The 20,179-nt window shown below is 44.6% G+C and overlaps 1 protein-coding gene across 20 annotated transcripts in view; it reads left to right on the top strand.

Moving 5' to 3' along the window:
* LOC143804660 (heterogeneous nuclear ribonucleoprotein L-like) overlaps window positions 1–20,179 on the top strand; it is a 160,835-nt gene that overhangs the window by 1,462 nt on the left and 139,194 nt on the right. The gene's annotated exons all lie outside the window — the stretch shown is intronic.

Genomic DNA, 20,179 nt, shown 5'->3' on the forward strand with positions numbered 1-20,179 from the left:
CTGTTATTTATCTTGCGGCAACGGAGCGTCTCCGCAAGATAAATAGACATGCTGCGGTCTATAAAGACGCACCACAAGTCCTATTATGCTGGTCTGCCGCCTGCGTCCCCTCCACTATGCTGTAATATCTGGACGCTGCGGCTGTACGCAGCATCCAATCCGCAGCAAATACTGAAGGAATACGCCCTTTGGAAACACAGCTTAATAACTTGAAGTAATCGTTTTCTGTGTGACTTTCAGTTCTGCCCATGGTTCTGGAGGATTTTTACCACACTCTTCTTTACAACGATGCTTGATTGATTACAATTGCAAAGTGCTTGAAACAACCAAGTAACTTTGCAATTTTACTTATTAAAAATCCTCTCCCTTTTTAAGAACAAAAGAATTTTACATTTTATAGTGCACAGCTCACTGACTTGGCTACTGGCCACCCTGCAGTCTGAGTGGCAGGTCTCCCAGCTAAGGGCGCAGCACCTCGAGGAGGCTGTATATGTCAAAAGTTTGATCATGCCGCTCTGAAGCTGGTCTGATCAATGGATCCGATGTGCCGAAGTACCATTGTGCGTCTCCCATGTTGTAGAGGTAAACTTTTCTCTAATAGCAGACTGGGAGAGCACTCAGTTCGGACCAGCGGCATGACTATGCTGCTGATCTGATCAGTGATTTATCGTGTCTCCCCTGCTGTCGCATCAGCACACAGGCGAGAGCACAAAGCACTTTGATTGCAGCTGTCATCGTTATCTGAGGTCATTTTCATCGAGTAAAGGCTGAGTCACACGTAACGATATCGTTGCAACGTCACGCTTTTGGTGACGTAGCAACGATTCCGATAACGATCTCGTTATGTGTGACAGCGACCAACGATCAGGCCCCTGCTGGGAGTTCGTTGGGGAATGATCAGGACCATTTTCTGGTCGCTGATCACCCGCTGTCATCGCTGGATCGGCGTGTGTGACGCCGATCCAGCGATGTGTTCACTTGTAACCAGGGTAAATATCGGGTTACTAAGCGCAGGGCCGCGCTTAGTAACCCAATATTTACCCTGGTTACCATTGTAAAAGTTAAAAAAAAAAAACAGTACATACTCACATTCTGATGTCTGTCACGTCCCCCGGCATCCACGGGGTTAAAACTGCTTTCGGCAGGAGCGCTGCTAATGCACGCGCTGCTGCCGAGAGCTTCCCTGCACTGACTGTCAGCGCCGGCCGTAAAGCAGAGCACAGCGGTGACGTCACCGCTGTTACTGCCAGCGCTGACACAGTCAGTGCAGGGAAGCTCTCGGCAGCAGCGCCTGCATTAGCAGCGCTCTTGCTGAAAGCAGTTTTAACCCTGTGGACGCCGGCGGGGGACGTGACAGACATCGGAATGTGAGTATGTAGTGTTTATGTTTTTTTTTTACTTTTACAATGGTAACCAGGGTAAATATCAGGTTACTAAGCGCGGCCCTGCACTTAGTAACCCGATGTTTACCCCTGTTACCCGGGTGCTGCAGGGGGACTTCGGCATCGTTGAAGACAGTTTCAACGATGCCGAAGTCAGTTTCCCTGATCGTTGGTCCCTGGAGAGAGCTGTCACACAGACAGCGACCACACAACGACTTACTAACGATCACGGCCAGGTTGTATCGCTGGTCGTGATCGTTGGTAACTCGTTTAGTGTGACTCCAGCTTAAGGCTATGTGCCCAAGTAGCAGAAAGTTTGCAGAATTTTTCTGATCAAATCCGGACTCCCTTTGCAGGAAATCAGCTTGCGTTTTTATCGCGTATTTGTCGCATTTTTTTTCCATTTTTTTTTTTTTTCACTAGTCTGAATACAATTCTATAGCGGCAAAACAGCCGATTTTTCCACAAAATTAATGAACATGCTGTGTTTTTTCCGCAATGCTTTTCCACTGCGGGAAAAAATGCAGCATGGGCACAAATTGCGCAATGCATTAAAATAATGGGATGCTTTACGTAAGCGTTTTTTAAAGTGCTTCCGCAGCGGAAAACTGCCGCAAAAACGCTTAAACGCTAATAATCCGCAACATGGGCACATAGCCTTAGGCTTCAATCAGATTTTTTTTTGTCTGAGAAAATCAACCAAATTATTCTGATTAAAATGAGATATGACTGTCATCCGATTTTCTTGTATATAGAAAGATTGAAAAAAATCTCCATTCTGACTCCATGAAAATTGGACCGTATAGTAATAAGCCCAGTGTGCAGGAGGACACTCGCAGGTAATGTCACTGGCCTCTGCGGGGAATAGAGACACTGTTTAGCTGAATAGTAATAAGCTGACAGCAGACCGCATACCGCCTTCCTTTTACAGGGCAAAGGGGAACAAACTGCACAAATGAGGAGGCACTCTGGGACAGAGAAGGACCAGCCCCTGAAAAAAGCGTCACTGGTGATGCATGGTTTCAAGGAGGGGCTCTGAAAATGACCCCCAGCCTCTGCCCCCTGCTCTGATGAGGCTTTGCCTATCCCAGCATGCACTGGGGATACTCAAAACGAATCGCCATCAGACAAAGTAGAGAAAAAAATGCAAAAGTAGTTACTGTAGTTGGGGAACAGTAGGGAATTTTTAAAGCAAGTATGTTAGAAAATAGTTTAGATTATGGGATTAAATACCGTATATACTCAAGTATAAGCTGACCTGAGTATAAGCCGAGACCCCTAATTTTGCCACAAAAAACTGGGAAAACTTAATGACTCGAGTATAAGCCTAGGGTGGGAAATGCAGCAGCTATCGGTAAATGTCAAAAGTAAAAATAGATACCAATTAAAGTAAAATTAATTGAGACATCATTAAGTGTTTTTTTAATATCCATATTGAATCAGGAGCCCCATATAATGCTCCATACAGTTCATGATGGGCCCCATAAGATGCTCCATACAAAATACGCCCCATATAATGCTCCATAAAGTTTATGATGGGCACCATAAGATGCTCCATATTAAAATATGCCCCATATAATCCTGCATAAAGGTTAATAATGGCCCCATAAGATGCTCCATAGAGATATTTGCCCAATATAATGCTGCACAAATGTTGATTATGGCCCCATAAGATGCTCCATAGAGATATTTACCCCATATAGTGCTGCACAAACGTTAATTATGGCCCCATAAGATGCTCCATACAGACACTTGCCCCATATAGTGCTGCACATACGTTGATTATGGCCCTATAAGATGCTCCATACAGATACTTGCTCCATATAGTTATGCACAAACGTTAATTATGGCCCCATAAGATGCTCCATAAAGATATTTGCCCCATATAGTGCTGCACAAATGTTGATTATGGCCCCATAAGATGCTCCATAGAGATATTTGCCCCATATGCTGTTGCTGCGATAAAAAAAAATCACATACTCACCTCTCGTCGCTCAGGCCCCCGGCACTTTCAATATTCACCTGTCCTCGTTCCGGGCGCCGTTCCGTCTTCAGCGTCTTCTGCATTGACGTTCAGGCAGAGGGCACACACTAACCACGTCATTGCGCCCTCTGACCTGAGCGTCACTGCAGAAGACGCGTCCGGATCGAGGAGAGGTGAATATCGCGCAGCGCTCCCCCTCCCCATTATACTCACCTGCTCCTGGCGCGGTCCCTGGTTCTCCGGCGCCGCAGTAGCAATGAATATGCGGCTCCACCCCTATGGGAGTGGAGTCGGGTCCATATTCATTACTGTAATGAGTGGTACCATGTGACCGCTCAGTACAGGAAGAAGCTGCGAGGCCGGGAGAACCAAGGACCGCGCCGGGAGCAGGTGAGTATTATTAGACTCCCCTCCCCTGCCGACCCCTGGATATGACTCGAGTATAAGCCGAGGGGGGGACTTTCAGCCCCAAAAAATGGGCTGAAAATCTCGGCTTATACTCCAGTATATACGGTACATAGTGAAAAAGGCCTTCAGATCACTGCCAGCAATCCTGTCACTTTAACCCCCTAAATGCTGCGATCAAATTTGATTGCATGATTTTGGGAGCAGGCATAGGGAATAAAGTTATTAGAATGGTGTCACTTTTGGGAATTTTCTGTTATATAGACCCTCAGTCACTTCAAATGTGAGATGGTCCCTAAAGAAAAAAAGAAAGCTTTGTAAACTTTTTTTTTTTTTTTTTTTTAAATGTGAAATCGTTGGTTAATGTTCAACCCTTAACTTCCTAACAAGAAAATATTTTGTTTAACCCCTTCACCCCCAAAGGTGGTTTGCACGTTAATGACCGGGCCAATTTTTACAATTCTGACCACTGTCCCTTTGAGGTTATAACTCTGGAACGCTTCAACGGATCTTGGCGATTCTGACATTGTTTTCTCGTGACATATTGTACTTCATGATAGTGGTAAAATTTCTTCGATATAACTTGCGTTTATTTGTGAAAAAAACGAATATTTGGCGTAAATTTTGAAAATTTCGCAATTTTCCAACTTTGAATTTTTATGCCCTTAAATCACAGACATATGTCACACAAAATACTTAATAAGTAACATTTCCCACATGTCTACTTTACATCAGCACAATTTTGGAACCAACATTTTTTTTTGTGACGGAGTTATAAGGGTTAAAAGTTGACCAGCAATTTCTCATTTTTACAACACCATTTTTTTTTAGGGACCACATCTCATTTGAAGTCATTTTGAGGGGTCTATATGATAGAAAATACCCAAATGTGACACCATTCTAAAAACTGCACCCCTCAAGGTACTCAAAACCACTTTCAAGAAGTTTATTAACCCTTCAGGTGTTTCACAGGAATTTTTGGAATGTTTAAATAAAAATGAACATTTAACTTTTTTTCACACAAAATTTATTTCAGCTCCAATTTGTTTTATTTTACCAAGGGTAACAGGAGAAAATAGACCCCAAAAGTTGTTGTACAATTTGTCCTGAGTACGCTGATACCCCATATGTGGGTGTAAACCATTGTTTGGGCGCAGGGCAGAGCTCGGAAGGGAAGGAGCGCCATTTGACTTTTCAATGCAAAATTGACTGGAATTGAGATGGGACGCCATGTTGCATTTGGAGAGCCCCTGATGTGCCTAAACATTGAAACCCGCCACAAGTAACACCATTTTGGAAAGTAGACCCCTTAAGGAACTTATCTAGATGTGTGTTGAGCACTTTGACCCAACAAGTGCTTCACAGAAGTTTATAATGCAGAGCCGTAAAAATAAAAAATCATATTTTTTCACAAAAATGATCTTTTCGCCCCCATTTTTTTATTTCCCCAAGGGTAAGAGAAGAAATTAGACCACAAAAGTTATTGTGCAATTTGTCCTGAGTACGACGATACCCCATATGTGGGGGTAAACCACTGTTTGGGCGCATAGCAGAGCTCAGAAGGGAAGGAGCGCTATTTTACTTTTCAATGCAAAATTGACTGGAATTAAGATGGGATGCCATGTTGCGTTTGGAGAGCCCCTGATGTGCCTAAACATTAAACCCCCCCCCAAGTGACACCATTTTGGAAAGTAGACCCCCTAAGGAACTTATCTAGATGTGTTTTGAGAGCTTTGAACCCCCAAGTGTTTCACTACAGTTTATAACGCAGAGCCGTGAAAATAAAAATTCTTTTTTTTTTTCACACAAATGATTTTTTAGCCCCGAGTTTTGTATTTTCACAAGGGTATCAGGATAAATTGGACCCCAAAAGTTGTTGTCCAATTTGTCCTGAGTACGCTGATACCCCATATGTGGGGGGGAACCACTGTTTGGGCGCATGACAGAGCTCGGAAGGAAAGGAGCGCCATTTGGAATGCAGACTTAAATGGATTGGTCTGCAGGCGTCACGTTGCATTTGCAGAGCCCCTGATGTACCAAAACAGTACAAACCCCCCACAGGTGACCCCATATTGGAAACTAGACCCCCCAAGGAACTTATTTAGATGTGTTGTGAGAACTTTGAACCCCCAAGTGTTTCACTACAGTTTATAACGCAGAGCCGTGAAAATAAAAATTCTTTTTTTTTTCACAAAAATGATTTTTTGGCCCCCAGTTTTGTATTTTCACAAGGGTAGCAGGAGAAATTGGACCCCAAAAGATGATGTCCAATTTGTCCTGAGTACGCTGATACCCCATATGTTGGGGTAAACCCCTGTTTGGGCACACGGGAGAGCTCTGAAGGGAAGGAGCACGGTTTTCCTTTTTCAACGCAGAATTGGCTGGAATTCAGATCGGATGCCATGTCCCGTTTGGAGAGCCCCTGATGTGCCTAAACAGTGGAAACCCCCCAATTATAACTGAAACCCTAATCCAAACACACACCTTACTCTAATCCCAACAGTAACCCTAACCACTCCTCTAACCCAGACACACCCAACCCTATTCCCAACCGTAAATGTAATCCAAACCCTAACCCTATCTTTAGCCCCAACCCTAGCCCCTAACCCTAACCCTAGCAATAACCCTAGCCCTATCACTAGACCTAACACTAGCCGTAACACTAACCCTAGCCCCAACCCTAGCCCTTACCCTAACCCTAGCCCCAACCCTAGCCCTAACCCTAGCAATAACCCTAGCCCTATCACTAGCCCCAACCCTAGCCCTTACCCTAGCCCTAACCCTAGCCCCAACCCTAACCCTAGCCCTAACTCTAGTCCTAACTCTAGCCCTAACCCTAACCCTAATGGGAAAATGGAAATAAATACATTTACTTTTCACTAACTAAGGGGGTGATGAAGGGGGGTTTGATTTACTTTTATAGCGGGTTTTTTAGCGGATTTTTATGATTGGCAGCCGTCACACACTGAAAGACGCTTTTCATTGCAAAAAATATTTTTTGCGTTACCACATTTTGAGAGCTGTAATTTTTCCATATTTGAGTCCACAGAGTCATGTGAGATCTTGTTTTTTGCGGGACGAGTTGACGTTTTTATAGGTAACATTTTCGGACACGTGACATTTTTTATTGCTTTTTATTCCGATTTTTGTGAGGCAGAGTGATCAAAAACCAGCTATTCATGAATTTCTTTTGGGGGAGGCGTTTATACCGTTCCGCGTTTGGTAAAATTGATAAAGCAGTTTTATTCGTCGGGTCAGTACGATTACAGCGATATCTCATTTATATCATTTTTTTATGTCTTGGCGCTTTTATACGATAAAAACTATTTTATAGAAAAAATAATTATTTTGGTATCGCTTTATTCTCAGGACTATAACTTTTTTATTTTTTTGCTGATGATGCTGTATGGCGGCTCGTTTTTTGCGGGACAAGATGACGTTTTCAGCGGTACCATGGTTTAATTATATCAGTCTTTTTGATCGCGTGTTATTCCACTTTTTGTCCGGCGGTATGATAATAAAGCGTTGTTTTTTGCCTCGTTTTTTTTTTTTTTTTTTTCTTACGGTGTTTACTGAAGGGGTTAACTAGTGGGGCAGTTTTATAGGTTGGGTCGTTACGGACGCGGCAATACTAAATATGTGTACTTTTATTGTTTTTTTTTATTTTATTTAGCTAAAGAAATGTATTTATGGGAATAATAATTTTTTTTTTTCTTTATTTAGGATATATATATATATATTTTTTTTCTTTTTTTACACACGTGGGGAATTTTTTTTTTTACTTTTTTACTTTGTCCCGGGGGGGGGACATTACAGATCATTGATCTGACAGAGTGCACAGCACTCTGTCAGATCGACGATCTGCTGTGCAGGGCTGCAGGCTTACCAAGTGTCTGCTCTGAGCAGACACTCGGTAAGCCACCTCCCTCCCTGCAGGACCCGGATGCCGTGGCCATCTTGGATCCGGGACCTGCGGCGAGGAGGGAGGTAGGAGACCCTCGGAGCAACGCGATCACATCGCGTTGCTCTGGGGGTCTCGGGGAAGCCCGCAGGGAGCCCCCTCCCTGCGCGATGCTTCCCTATACCGCCGGTACACCGCGATCATGTTTGATCGCGGTGTGCCGGGGGTTAATGTGCCGGGGGCGGTCCGTGACCGCTCCTGGCACATAGTGCCGGATGTCCGCTGCGATATGCAGCTGACACTCGGCCGCGCTCCCCCCGTGAGCGCGGCCGATCGCGTATGACGTACTATCCCGTCGGTGGTCATACGGGCCCACCCCACCTTGACGGGATAGTACGTCAGATGTCAGAAAGGGGTTAAAAAAAAAATTGTGCTGATGTAAAGTAGACATGTGGGAAATGTTATTTATTAAAGGTAACCTTTCACCCCCAAAATCGAAGGTGAGCTAGGCTCACCAGCATCAGGGGCTTATCTACAGCATTCTGTAATGCTGTAGATAAGCCCCCGATGTATCCTGAAAGATGAGAAAAAGAGTTTAGATTATACTCACTCAGGGGCGGTCCCGGTACGATGGGCGTCGCAGTCCGGGGCCTCCCATCTTCTTACGATGACGTCCTCTTCTTGTAGTCACGCTGCGGCTCTGGGAAAGGTCAGAGAGGCCCGGCACCTGCGCACTGCAGTACTTTGCTCTGCCCTCAACAGGACAGACAAAGTACGCCTGCGCTGTAGCTGCAGTGTGAATACAAGAAGAGGACGTCATCGTAAGAAGATAGGAGTCGCGGTCCAGTCCGGGGCCTCCTATCGGACCGGACGGCAGCAGGACCACCCCTGGGTGAGTATAATCTAACCTCTTTTTCTCATCTTTCAGGATTCATCGGGGGCTTATCTACAGCATTACAGAATGCTGTAGATAAGCCCCTGATGCTTGTGGGCTTAGGACACCTTTGATTTTGGGGGTGACAGGTTCCCTTTAACTCTTTTGTGACACCACTCTGATTTAAGGGCACAAAAATTCAAAGATTGAAAATTGCTAAATTTTCACCAAATTTCTGTTGCGTTTATTTGTGAAGGAAAAGAAGTCATATAGAAGAAATGTTACCACTGTCATGAAGTACAAGAAGTCATAAAAAAACAGTCTCAGAATCAGTAGGATCCCTTGAAGCGTTTCAGAGTTATAACCTCAAAGTTTTTAAGTGGTCAGAATTGTAAAAATTGGCCTGTCATTAAGGTGATAACAGGCTTGTGTGTGTGAAGGATTCAGAAAAGTTAATTCGTAAGGCTAGTTTCACACTAGCGTTTATCCGGGCTGCGGACTTCCTCCGTGAAGCCCTGCCCACTGCGGCGCCGCTTCGTTCAGCTACGCCTACGCGGCGTGCGCACCCTATCTTTAACATTGGGTACGCAGGCCATGCCTCTGTATGGTGCGGCATTTGCACGAAAATGCAACATACTACGTTTGGCGCAGGTCGTCGCACCGTCAAAACGATGCATGCGGCATCCGCATACAGCGAAGAGGCGCGGCAGTGGGCGGGGCTTCACTGAGTAAGTCCGTAGCCCGGATAAACGCTAGTGTGAAACTAGCCTTAGGGGCCAGATACTTTTTTTGTAATTCCAAAATATAGTTACATGAAAATCTTTCACTCACCTGAGTAGATTACTGTAATTGATAAAAAAGATAGCCTTTATTCAAATACCAGTATATTACAAAAGTCTAATTACTTTTCCACTGTACATAGTGCTATCAAGTACTTTCATTGCTAATATCTCAAAAACGAAAGAGGCAAAAAAAAAGGTTTTATTCTGCTCTGCAGCCAATATTACATCGTGTTGAGTTCAGTGTGAACATTTTTGTTCTTTAACCCCTTCACCCCAAAGCCTGTTTTCACCTAAGTGACAGGGCCAATTTTTACAATTCTGACCACTGTCACTTTATCAGGTCATAACTCTGAAACGCTTCAATGGATCCTGCTGGTTCTGACATTGTTTTCTCGTGACATATTGTACTTCATGATAGTGGCAAAACTTCTTCGATATGACTTGCATTTATTTGTGAAAAAAACAAAAATTTGTCAAATTATGAAAATTTAGCAATTTTCAAACTTTTAGTTTTTATGCCCTTAAATTAGAGAGTTATATCTTATAATATAGTTAATAAACAACATTTCCCACATGTCTGCTTTACATCAGCACAACTTTGGAAACATATTTTTTTTTTGTTAGGGAGTTATAAGGGTTAAAAGTTGACCAGCGATTTCTAATTTTTGCAACAAAATTTGCAAAACTATTTTTTTTACGGATCACCTCACACTTGAAGTGACTTTGAGGGGTCTATATGACAGAAAATGCCCAAAAGTGACACCATTCTAAAAACTGCACCCCTCAAGGTACTCAAAACCACATTCAAAAAGTTTATTAACCCTTCAGGTGCTTCACAGGAATTTTTGGAATATTTTAAAAAAAATTGAACATTTAACTTTTTTTTTCACAAAATTTTCACTTCAGATCCAATTTGTTTTATTTTACCAAGGGTAACAGGAGAAATTGGACCAAAAAAGTCGTTGTACAATTTGTCCTGAGTACGCCGATACCCCACATGTTGGGGTAAACCATTGATTGGGCACATGGCAGAGCTCGGAAGGGAAGGAGCACCATTTGACTTTTCAATGCAAGAGTTGCTGGAATTGAGATCGGAACCCATGTCGCGGTTGGAGAGCCCCTGATGTGCCTAAACAGTGGAAACCCCCACAAGTGACACCATTTTGGAAAGTAGACCCTCTAATGAACTAATCTAGATGTGTGGTAAGCACTTTGAACCTCCAAGTGCTTCACAGAAGTTTATAATGTAGAGCCGTAAAAAGAAAATTCATATTAATTTTCACAAAAAATGATCTTTTTGCCCCAAATTTTTTATTTTCCCAAGGGTAACAGGATAAATTGGACCCCAAAAATTGTTGTGCAATTTGTCCTGAGTACGCTGATACTTCATATATGGGGATAAACCACTGTTTGGGCGCATGGCAGAGCTCGGAAGGGAAGGAGCGCTTTTTGACTTTTCAATGCAAGATTTGCTGGAATTGAGATCGGAACCCATGTCGCGATTGGAGAGCCCCTGATGTGCCTAAACAGTGGAAACCCCCACAAGTGACACCATTTTGGAAAGACCCCCTAAGGAACTTATCTAGATGTGTGGTGAGCACTTTTAACCCCCAATTGTTTCACTAAAGTTTAGAATGTAGCGCTGTGAAAATTAAAAAATCATTTTTTCTTTCCACAAAATGATGTTTTAGCCCGCAATTTTTGTTTTCCCAAGGGTAACAGGAGAAATTGGACCACAAAAGTTATTGTCCAATTTGTCCTGAGTACGCTGATACCCCATACATTGGGGGGAACCACTGTTTGGGCGCACGGCAGAGCTCGGAAGGGAAGGAGCGCCGTTTGAAATGCAGACTTAGATGGATTGGTCTGCAGGTGTCACGTTGCATTTGCAGAGCCCCTGATGTACCTAAACAGTAGAAACCCCCCACAAGTGACCCCATATTGGAAACTAGACCCCCCACAAAACTTATCTAGATGTGTTGTGAGAACTTTGAACCAACAAGTGTATCACGCAGAGCCGTGAAAATAAAAAATATTTTTTTTTCCACGAAAATGATATTTTAGCCCCCACGTTTTTATTTTCCCAAGGGTAACAGGACAAATTGGACCCCAAAAGTTGTTGTCCAACTTGTCCTGAGAACGCTGATACCCCATATGTTGGTTGGAACCACTGTTTGGGCGCACAGGAGAACTCGGAAGGGAAGGAGCACTGTTTTAGTTTTTCAAAGCAGAATTGGCTGGAATTGAGATCGGACGCCATGTCGCGTTTGGAGAGCCCCTGATGTGCCTAAACAGTGGAAACTCCCCAATTCTAACTGTAACCCTAGCCCTAACCCTAGTCCTAACCCTAGCACTACTTTCACACTAGCGGTTTTTTGCATACATCGCAATGCGTCGCAGGATGCGTTTTTTCCCCATAGACTAACATTAGCGACGCATTGCGACGTATTGACACACGTCGCAACCGTCGTGCGACGGTTGCGTCGTGTTGTGGCGGACCGCCGGCAGCAAAAAACGTTACATGTAACTTTTTTTGTGCCGACGGTCCGCCATTTCCGACCGCGCATGCGCGGCTGGAACTCCGCCCCCACCTCACAATGGGGCAGCGGATGCGTGGAAAAACAGCATCTGCTGCCCCCGTTGTGCGGCGCTTGCACAGTATGCGTCGGTACGTCGGGCCGAGGCAGCGCGACTGCCCCGTACCGACGCTAGTGTGAAAGTAGCCTAATGGGAAAATGGAAATAAATATATTTTTTGAAATTTTATTATTTTTTCCCTAACTAAGAGGGTGATGAAGGGGGGGTTTGATTTACTTTTATAGCGTTTTTTGGCGGATTTTTATGGTTGGCAGCCATCACACACTAAAAGACGCTTTTTATTGCAAAAAATAGTTTTTGCATCACCACATTTTGAGAGCTATATTTTTTCCATATTTTGGTCCACAGAGTCACGTGAGATCTTGTTTTTTGCGGGACGAGTCGACGTTTTTATTGGTACCATTTTCGGGTACATGACATTTTTTGATCGCTTTTTATTCCGATTTTTGGGAGGCGGAATGAACAAAAACCAGCAATTCCTGAAATTCTTTTAGGGGGGTGTTTATACCGTTCCGCGTTTGGTAAAAAGGATAAAGCAGTTTTATTCTTCAGGTCAGTACGATTACAGCGATACCTCATTTATGTAATTTTTTTTATGTTTTGGCGCTTTTACACAATAAAAACGATTTTATATAAAAAAATAACTGTTTTTGCATAGCTTTATTCTGAGAGCTATAACTTTTTTATTTTTCTGCCGATGATGCTGTATGGCGGCTTTTTTTTTGCGGGACGAGATGACGTTTTCAGCAGTACCATGGTTATTTATATCCGTCTTTTTGATCGCGTGTTATTCCACTTTTTGTTTGGCGGTATGATAATAAAGCGTTGTTTTTTGCCTTTTTTTTTTTTTTTTTTTGCGGTGTTCATTGAAGGGGTTAACTAGTGGGATAGTTTTATAGAGCGGGTCGTTACGGACGCGGCGATACCAAATATGTGTACTTTTATTGTTTTGTTTTTTTTTAATTTACATAAATAAATGGATTTTCTGGTAAATGTTTTTTTTTCTTTGGGGATTTTTTATTTTTATTTTTTTTTTATACATTCTATTTATTTTTTACTTTGTACTATTGTCCCTGGGTGGGACAACACTGTAGTAGATCAGATCGTTGATCTGACAGGCAAGTGTAGGAGGCTTGCCGGCGCCTGCTCTCAGCAGCTCTCAGCAGGCGCCGGCAAGCAAGGTCACTTCATGACCCGGAAGGAGTCCCGCGGCCATCTTGGATTGGGGGACTCCTTCCAGGTCACCGGAGCAGCGCGATCTCATCGCGCTGCTCCGGTGGGAGAGCGCAGGGAGCCCCCGTCCCTGTGCGATCCCCCTCTATGCCGCTGTCACTATTGACAGCGGCATCAGAGGGGTTAAATGCCTGCGATCGGCGATAGCGCCGATAGTGGGCATTGCTACGGGGTGTCAGCTGTCATATACAGCTGACACCAGCACCCGATCACCGTGGCGCTCAGCGCGAGACCGCGGTGATCGATGCGCCGTACTACTACTGCGGCTGGCACAAATGCAGTGCCGGCAGCGCAGTAATAGTACGGCGCATGTCTTGAAGGGGTTAAACCCTTCACCCCGAAGCCTGTTTTCACCTTGACGACTAGGCCAATTTTTTACAATTCTGACCACTGTCACTTTGTGGTAATAACTCTAGAACACTTCAATGTACCCACTGATTCTAAGTTTGTTTTCTATGACATATTGTACTTCATGATAGTGGTAAAATTTCTTTGATATGATTTGCGTTTTTATGTGTGAAAAAATTATAAATTTGGTGAAAATGTTGTAGTTTTCAAACTTGTCACTCAAAATAGTTAATAACATTCCTCATGTCTACTTTACATCAGCACAATTTTTAAAATATTTTTTTTTTATCAGCAAGTTAACCCCTTCCCGACCTGTGACACAGCGTATGCATCATGAAAGTCGTTGCCAATCCGACCTGTTACACATCTGCTGTGTCACAGAATGATCGTGTCCCTGCAGGTCGGTTGAAAGGGTTAGCTGTAATTTCACCCGACCTACAGGGACAGGGGGAGTGGTACTTCAGCCCAGGGGGAGTGGCTTCGCCCCCCCGTGGCTACGATCTCTCTGATTGGCTGTTTCATTTTCAACAGCCAATCAGCAATTTGTAATATTTCATGTATGAAACATGGTGAAATATTACAATCCAGCCATGGCCGATGCTGCAATATCATCGGCCATGGCTGGAAACCCTGATCTCCCCTGCCACCGATCTCCTCCCTAGTCCTCCGTCCTGTCCTGTAATGTGCTCCGCTCCCCTCCGTCCTCCTGTCTGCTCCCCCGTGCTCCGATCCCACCCCCCCATACTTACCGAGCTCCGGTGTCCCTCCCGGTGTCCGTCCATCCTCTCCAGGAGTCCAAAATGGCGGGCGCATGCGCAGTGCGCCCGCTGAATCTGCTGGCTGGCAGGTTCATTCCAGGTACATTTTGATCACTGTGATAGGTTTTATCAGTGATCAAAATAAAAAAAAAAATAGTAAATGACCCCCCCTTTATCACCCCCATAGGTAGGTACAATAATAAAATAAAGAAAATATATTTACTTTTATTTTGCCACTAGGGTTAGGGTTAGAACTAGGGTTAGGGTTAGAACTAGCCTAATTCTAACCCGAACCCTAGTTCTAACTCTAACCCTAACCCTAGTTCTAACCCTAACCGTAGTTCTAACCCTAGTTCTAACCCTAACCCTAGTTCTATGTGCACATGGTGCGGATTTGGCTGCGGATCCGCAGCGGATTGGCTGCTGCAGATTCCTTGCAGTTTTCCATCATGTTTACAGTACCATGTTAACCTATGGAAAACCAAATCCGCTGTGCCCATGGTGCAGAAAATACAGCGTGGAAACGCTGCTTTGTGTTTTCTGCAGCATTTAAATTCTAGGTGCGGATTACGCAGCATTTTACACCTGTTCCTCAATAGGAATCCGTAGGTGAAATCCGCACAAAAAAACACTGTAAATCCGCAGGTAAAATGCAGTGCCTTTTACCTGCGGATTTTCAAAAATGGGGCGGGAAAATCTCACACGAATCCGCAACGTGGGCACATAGCCTTAGTGTTGGAATTAGGGTTAGGGTTGGAATTAGGGTTGGGGTTGGAATTAGGGTTAGGGTTGGGATTAGGGTTAGGGGTGTGTTGGGGTTAGGGTTGGGTGTGTTGGGGTTAGGGTTGTGGTTAGGGTTGGGTGTGTTGGGGTTAGGGTTGTGGTTAGGGGTGTGTTAGGGTTAGGGTTGTGATTAGGGTTATGGCTAGAGTTGGGATTAGGGTTAGGGGTGTGTTGGGGTTAGTGTTGGAGTTAGAATTGAGGGGTTTCCACTGTTTAGGCACATCAGGGGTCTCCAAACGCAACATGGCACCACCATTGATTCCAGCCAATCTTGCGTTCAAAAAGTCAAATGGTGCTCCCTAGCTTCCGAGCCCCGACGTGCGCCCAAACAGTGGTTTACCCAAACATATGGGGTATCAGCGTACTCAGGAAATATTGCACAACAACATCTAGATTAGTTCCTTGGGAGGTCTAGTTTCCAAAATGGGGTCACTTGTGGGGGAGCTCCAATGTTTAGGCACACAGGGGCTCTCCAAACGCGACATGGTGTCTGTTGTGAACTATACTTCTTGGCTCCCTCTTGTGGTCACTAGTGGTTGGCACTTGGATTGTCTTTCCCCAGGTTTGTACTCACCTGGTTCGTTAGGCCTGGGGTGTTGCTATTTAAACTTCCTGGATTCTCAGTCCAGTGCCTGGCATCGTTGTTATCAGTTCATTTCTGTTTGCTCCTGTCTTCAGGTCCTGGTTCCTTGCAAGATAAGCTAAGTCCTGCTTTCTTATTTTTGTTTATTTGCATTGTTCTTATTTTTGTCCAGCTTGTACAAAATGTGATTCCTGATTTCGCTGGAAGCTCTAGGGGGCTGATATTCTCCCCCCTCACCGTTAGTCGGTTCGGGGGTTCTTGGATATTCAGCGTGGATATTTTGTAGGGTTTTTTGCTGACCGTATAAGTCATCTTACTATCTTCTGCTATTAGTCAGTGGGCCTCTCTTTGCTAAAATCTAGTTCATTCTTACGTTTGTCTTTTCTTCTTACCTCACCGTTATTATTTGTTGGGGGCTTGTACTATAACTTTGGGGTCTTTCTTCTTGAGGCAAGAGAGGTCTTATTTTCCCTGACAGGGTTAGTTAGTTAGTTCTCCGGCTGGCGCGAGACGTCTAGGATCAACGTAGGTACGTTCCCCGGCTACTGTTAGTTGGTTGTGCTAGGATCAGATATACGGTCAGCCTAGTTACCACTTCCCTATGAGCTGGTATTTATGTTTGCAGACTTTGCTGAAATCTCTGAGAACCTCCGCCATTGGGATCATAACAGTATGCCAGGCCAAGTGAATTGTTAATGTATTGCAGAAGCGGGATTAAAAGAAAAGAAGTTCTGAGTTGTGTTTTTTTTCCTTCCCCTTTTTCTCTGAGTGGCTTGAAGCTTTGCTGCAGACATGAATGTTCAGACCTTGATTACTAGTGTGGATCAGCTTGCTGCACGAGTGCAGGGCATTCAGGATTTTGTTAGCATTCCTATGTCAGAGCCTAAGATACCTATTCCTGAGCTGTTCTCTGGAGATCGATTTAAATTCAGGAATTTTAGGAATAATTGTAAATTGTTTCTATCTTTGAAACCTCGTTCGTCTGGAGATTCAGCTCAGCAAGTTAAAATTGTTATCTCCTTCTTGCGTGGCGACCCTCAGGATTGGGCTTTCTCGTTGGCGCCAGGAGATCCGGCATTGGCAAATATTGATGCGTTTTTTCTGGCGCTCGGATTGCTTTATGAGGAGCCTAATCTTGAAATTCAGGCAGAAAAAGCTTTACTGGCTATCTCTCAGGGCCAAGATGAAGCTGAAGTGTATTGCCAAAAATTTCGGAAATGGTCCGTGCCTACTCAATGGAATGAGTGTGCTCTGGCCGCAAATTTCAGAAATGGCCTTTCTGAAGCTATTAAGAATGTGATGGTGGGTTTCTCCATTCCTACAAGTCTGAATGATTCTATGGCGCTGGCTATTCAGATTGATCGGCGTTTGCGGGAGCGCAAATCCGCTAATCCTCTGGCGGTGTTGTCTGAACAGACACCTGTCTCAATGCAATGTGATAGAATCCTGACTAGAACTGAATGACAAAATCATAGACGTCAGAATGGGCTGTGTTTTTACTGTGGTGATTCTACACATGTTATATCAGCATGCTCTAAACGCCTAACAAGGGTTGTTAGTCCTGTCGCCATTGGTAATTTGCAGCCTAAATTTATTTTGTCTGTGACCTTAATTTGCTCATTGTCTTCCTACCCTGTTATGGCGTTTGTGGATTCAGGTGCTGCCCTGAGTCTTATGGACTTGTCGTTTGCGAAGCGCTGTGGTTTTGTCCTGGAGCCTTTAAAAATTCCTATCCCTCTTAGAGGTATTGATGCTACGCCACTGGCGGAAAATAAACCGCAGTATTGGACACAAGTGACCATGTGCATGACTCCTGAACATCGGGAGGTGATTCGTTTTCTTGTTCTGCATAAAATGAATGATTTGGTCGTTTTAGGTCTGCCATGGTTACAGACCCATAATCCAGTTTTGGATTGGAAGGCTATGTCTGTGTCGAGTTGGGGTTGTCAGGGAATTCATTGCGATTCTCCGCCGGTGTCTATTGCTTCCTCTACTCCTTCAGAAGTTCCTGAGTATTTGTGTGACTATCAGGATGTATTCAGTGAGTCCAGGTCCAGTGCTCTTCCTCCTCATAGGGACTGTGTGCGCTATAGATTTGATTCCTGGTAGTACATTTCCTAAGGGACGATTATTTAATTTGTCTGTACCCGAGCATGCCGCAATGCGTTCTTATGTCAAGGAGTCTTTGGAGAAGGGGCATATTCGTCCATCCTCTTCCCCTCTTGGTGCGGGATTCTTTTTTGTGGCCAAGAAAGACGGGTCTTTGAGACCTTGTATAGACTATCGGCTTCTGAATAAAATCACTGTTAAATTTCAGTATCCTTTGCCACTATTGTCGGACTTGTTTGCTCGGATTAAGGGTGCCAAGTGGTTCACCAAGATAGATCTTCGTGGTGCGTACAACCTTGTGCGCATTAGGCAGGGAGATGAATGGAAAACTGCATTTAATACGCCCGAAGGTCATTTCGAGTACTTGGTGATGCCCTTTGGGCTCTCTAATGCTCCTTCAGTATTTCAGTCCTTTATGTATGATATCTTCCGGAAGTATCTAGATAAATTTATGATTGTTTATCTGGATGATATTCTGTTTTTTTCTGATGATTGGGATTCTCATGTAAAGCAGGTCAGGATGGTGTTTCAGGTTTTGCGTGATAATGCTTTGTTTGTGAAGGGCTCAAAGTGTCTTTTTGGAGTGCAGAAGGTTTCCTTTTTGGGTTTTATTTTCTCCCCTTCTGCTGTGGAGATGGACCCAGTTAAGGTCCGAGCTATTCATGATTGGACTCAACCCACGTCTGTTAAGAGTCTTCAGAAGTTCTTGGGGTTTGCTAATTTCTACCGTCGTTTTATCGCTAATTTTTCTAGCGTTGTTAAACCTTTGACGGATATGACCAAGAAAGGTTCTGATGTGGCTAATTGGGCTCCTGCAGCCGTGGAGGCCTTCCAGGAGCTGAAGCGCCGGTTTACTTCGGCGCCTGTTTTGTGCCAGCCTGATGTCTCACTTCCCTTTCAGGTTGAAGTGGATGCTTCTGAGATCGGTGCTGGGGCTGTTTTGTCACAGAGAGGCTCTGGTTGCTCTGTGATGAGACCATGTGCTTTTTTCTCTAGGAAGTTTTCGCCTGCTGAGCGGAACTATGATGTTGGTAATCGGGAGTTGTTGGCCATGAAGTGGGCATTTGAGGAGTGGCGTCATTGGCTTGAGGGTGCTAAGCATCGTGTGGTGGTCTTGACTGATCACAAAAATCTGATGTATCTCGAGTCTGCTAAGCGCCTGAATCCTAGACAGGCTCGTTGGTCATTGTTTTTCTCTCGTTTTGACTTTGTGGTCTCGTACCTGCCTGGGTCGAAGAATGTGAAGGCTGATGCTCTTTCTAGGAGCTTTGTGCCTGACTCTCCTGGAGTCTCGGAGCCAGCTGGTATTCTTAAAGAGGGAGTAATCGTGTCGGCTATATCCCCTGATTTGCGACGTGTGTTGCAGAGATTTCAGGCTGGTAGACCTGACTCTTGTCCACCCGACAGACTTTGTTCCTGATAGATGGACCAGCAGAGTTGTTTCCGAGGTTCATTCCTCGGTGTTGGCAGGGCATCCGGGGATTTTTGGTACCCGAGATTTGGTGGCCAGGTCCTTTTGGTGGCCTTCCTTGTCACGGGATGTGCGGTCATTTGTGCAGTCCTGTGGGACTTGTGCTCGGGCTAAGCCTTGTTGTTCTCGTGCTAGCGGGTTGCTTTTGCCCTTGCCCGTCCCGAAGAGGCCTTGGACACACATTTCCATGGATTTCATTTCTGATCTTCCGGTGTCTCAAGGAATGTCTGTCATCTGGGTGGTGTGTGATCGTTTTTCCAAGATGGTCCATTTGGTGCCCTTGCCTAAGTTGCCTTCCTCTTCCGATCTGGTTCCTTTGTTTTTTCAGAATGTGTTTCGTTTACACGGCATTCCTGAGAATATCGTGTCCGACAGAGGATCCCAGTTTGTGTCCAGATTCTGGCGATCTTTTTGTGCTAAAATGGGCATTGATTTGTCGTTTTCATCTGCCTTTCATCCTCAGACTAATGGCCAAACGGAGCGAACTAATCAGACACTGGAGGCTTATTTGAGATGTTTTGTTTCTGCGGACCAGGATGATTGGGTGACCTTCTTGCCATTGGCTGAGTTTGCCCTTAATAATCGGGCTAGTTCCGCTACTTTGGTTTCGCCATTTTTTTGCAACTCTGGTTTTCATCCTCGTTTTTCCTCGGGTCATGTTGAGCCTTCTGACTGTCCTGGGATGGATTCCGTGGTGGATAGGTTGCAGCGGATTTGGAATCATGTGGTGGACAACTTGAAGTTGTCACAGGAGGAGGCTCAGCGTTTTGCCAACCGCCGCCGCGGTGTGGGTCCCCGACTTCGTGTGGGGGAGTTGGTTTGGTTGTCTTCTCGGTATGTCCCTCTGAAGGTTTCCTCTCCTAAGTTTAAGCCTCGCTTTATTGGTCCTTATAAAATTTTGGAAGTTCTTAATCCAGTATCATTTCGTTTGGATCTTCCGATGTCGTTTGCCATTCACAACGTGTTCCA

Source organism: Ranitomeya variabilis, chromosome 2 (genome assembly GCF_051348905.1).
Source record: "Ranitomeya variabilis isolate aRanVar5 chromosome 2, aRanVar5.hap1, whole genome shotgun sequence".
Classification (NCBI taxonomy): domain Eukaryota; kingdom Metazoa; phylum Chordata; class Amphibia; order Anura; family Dendrobatidae; genus Ranitomeya; species Ranitomeya variabilis.